The sequence below is a fragment of the Arachis stenosperma genome, chromosome 9 (genome assembly GCF_014773155.1).
Source record: "Arachis stenosperma cultivar V10309 chromosome 9, arast.V10309.gnm1.PFL2, whole genome shotgun sequence".
NCBI lineage: Eukaryota > Viridiplantae > Streptophyta > Magnoliopsida > Fabales > Fabaceae > Arachis > Arachis stenosperma.
This window is the reverse complement of record NC_080385.1, coordinates 109,201,415-109,204,314: the sequence shown is the minus strand read 5'-3', so window position 1 is coordinate 109,204,314 and position 2,900 is coordinate 109,201,415. Positions and strand designations below refer to the sequence as shown.

The following is a 2,900-nucleotide window of genomic DNA, read 5'->3' as shown; positions in this document are numbered from 1 at the left end:
AGGGGGAGAAGAGAGGGTTATGTTGTGTGAAAATGAAGAAGGATGGAGGGGTTTATATGGTGGAGGGAGAGCGGTTGGGTTCGGACATTTATGGTGGGTTTGGGTGGGAAAGAGATTTTGAAATTTGAAGGTAGGTGGGGTTTATGGGGAAGAGTGGATGGATGTGATTGGTGAAGGGTTAATAGGGAAAAGAGATTGAGGTGATTGGTGAAGGGTATATTGTTATTGGATTGTGTAAAGAAGAGAGAAGTGGGGTAGGTGGTGATCCTGTGGGGTCCACAGATCCTGAGGTGATTCTGTGGGGTCCACAGATCCTAAGGTGTCAAGGATTTCTCATCTCTGCACCTTTTAGGCGTGTAGAACGCCCTCTATATGCAATCCTGGCGTTTAACGCCAGAGTGATATTTATTTCTGGCATTAAATGCCCAAATGTAGTTTGTTTCTAGCGTTTAACGCCAGACTGATGCTTGTTTCTGGCGTTAAACGCCAGCTTGGTGCTTGTTTCTGGCGTTAAACGCCAGACAGATGCTTGTTTCTCGTGTTTAAACGCCAGACAGCTCTTCCTCTAGGGTGTGCTTTTTCTTCTGCTGTTTTTTATTCTGTTTTTAATTTTTGCAATTATTTTGTGACTCCACATGATCATAAACCTAATAAAATATAAAAGAACAATAGAAATATAGATAAATAAAAATTGGGTTGCCTCCCAATAAGTGCTTCTTTAATGTCAATAGCTTGACAGTGAGCTCTAATGGAGCTTCACAGATGTTTAGAGCATTGTTGGGACCTTCCAACACCAAACTTAGAGTTTGAATGTGGGGGTTCAACACCAAACTTAGAGTTTGGTTGTGGCCTCCCAACACCAAACTTAGAGTTTGATTGTGGGGGCTTTGTTTGACTCTGTATTAAGAGAAGCTTATCGTGCCTCTTTTCCATGGTTGCAGAGGAAGATCCTTGAGCTTTAAACACAAGGTAGTCCCCGTTCAATTGAAGGATTAGCTTTCCTCTGTCAACATCAATCACAGCTCCTGCTGTGGTTAGGAAGGTTCTTCCAAGAATGATGGATTCATTCTCATCCTTCCCAGTGTCTAAGATTATGAAATCAGCAAGGATGTAAAGGCCTTTAACCATTACTAACACGTCCACTACCAATCCATAAGCTTATTTTATTGACTTGTCTGCCATCTCTAATGAGATTCTTGCAGCTTGTACCTCAAAGATCCCCAGTTTCTCCATTACAGAGAGTGGCATAAGATTTATACTTGACCCCAGGTCACACAGAGCCATATCAAAGGTCATGGTGCCTATGGTACAGGGTATCAAGAATTCACCAGGATCTTGTTTCTTTTGAGGTAAAGTTTGCTGAACCCATGTATTTAGGTCACTAATGAGCAAGGGAGGTTCACTTTCCCAAGTCTCATTACCAAACAACTTGGCATTCAGCTTCATGATGGCTCCTAGATATTGAGCAACTTGCTTTTCAGTTACATCTTCATCCTCTTCAGAGGAAGAATAGTTCTCAAAGCTCATGAATGGAAAAAAGAGGTTCAATGGAATCTCTATGGTCTCTAGGTGAGCCTCAGATTCCTTAGGTTCCTCAGTTTGGAACTCCTTTTTGTTCAGAGGACGTCCCAGAAGGTCTTCCTCATTGGGATTCACGTCCTTCTCCTCCTTTGTGCATTCGGCCATATTGATTATATCAATGGCCTTCCACTCTCTTTTTGGATTCTCTTCTGTATTGCTTGGGAGAGTACTAGGAGGAGTTTCAGTGATTTTTTTACTCAGCTGACCCACTTGTGCCTTCAAATTTCTAATGGAGGATCTTGTTTCACTCATGAAACTTAAAGTGGCCTTAGATAGATCAGAGACTATATTTGCTAAGCTAGAGGGGCTCTGCTCAGAATTCTCTGTCTGTTGCTGAGAAGATGATGGAAAAGGCTTGCTATTGCTAAGCCTGTTTCTTCCACCATTATTAAAGCCTTGTTGAGGCTTTTGTTGATCCTTCTATGAGAAATTTGGATGATTTCTCCATAGGGATTATAGGTGTTTCCATAGGTTTCACCCATGTAATTCACCTCTTCCATTGCAGGGTTCTCAGGATCATAAGCTTCTTCTTCAGAAGATGCTTCTTTAGTACTGTTGGATGCATTTTGCAATCCATTTAGACTTTGAGAAATCATGTTGACTTGCTGAGTCAACATTTTATTCTGAGCCAATATGGCATTTAGAGTATCAATTTCAAGAACTCCCCTCTTCTGAGGCATCCCATTACTCACAGGATTCCTCTCAGAGGTGTACATGGATTGGTTATTTGCAACCATGTCAATGAGTTCTTGAGCTTCTGCAAGCGTTTTCTTTAGGTGAATAGATCCACCTGCAGAATGGTACAGTGACATCTTAGAGAACTCAGATAGACCATCATAGAATATATCCAAGATGGTCCACTTTGAAAGCATGTCAGAAGGACACTTTTTGGTCAACTGCTTGTATCTTTCCCAAGCTTCATAGAGGGATTCACCATCTTTTTGCTTGAAGGTCTGAACATCCACTCTGAACTTGCTCAACTTTTGAGGAGGAAAGAACTTGGCCAAGAAGGCTGTGACCAGCTTATCCTAAGAGTCCAGGCTATCTTTAGGTTGTGAGTCCAACCATGTTCTAGCTCTGTCTCTTACAGCAAAAAGGAAAAGCATGAGCCTATAGACTTCAGGATCTACTCCATTAGTCTTAACAGTATCACAGATCTGTAAGAATTCAGTTAAAAACTGATAGGGATCTTCTGATAGAAGTCCATAAAACTTGCAGTTCTGTTGCATTAGAGCAACTAGTTGAGGCTTCAGCTCAAAATTATTTGCTCCAATGGCAGGGATTGAGATGCTTCTTCCATAAAAGTTGGAAGTAGGTGT

The 2,900-nt window shown here is 41.5% G+C and overlaps 1 non-coding gene across 1 annotated transcript; it reads left to right on the top strand.

The window, feature by feature from the left end:
* Positions 1-2,451: 2,451 nt before the first annotated feature.
* LOC130952505 (small nucleolar RNA R71) lies at positions 2,452-2,555 on the top strand. The gene has a single exon (XR_009074685.1). It is a non-coding gene; the product is annotated as a small nucleolar RNA R71 (small nucleolar RNA).
* Positions 2,556-2,900: the final 345 nt, after the last annotated feature.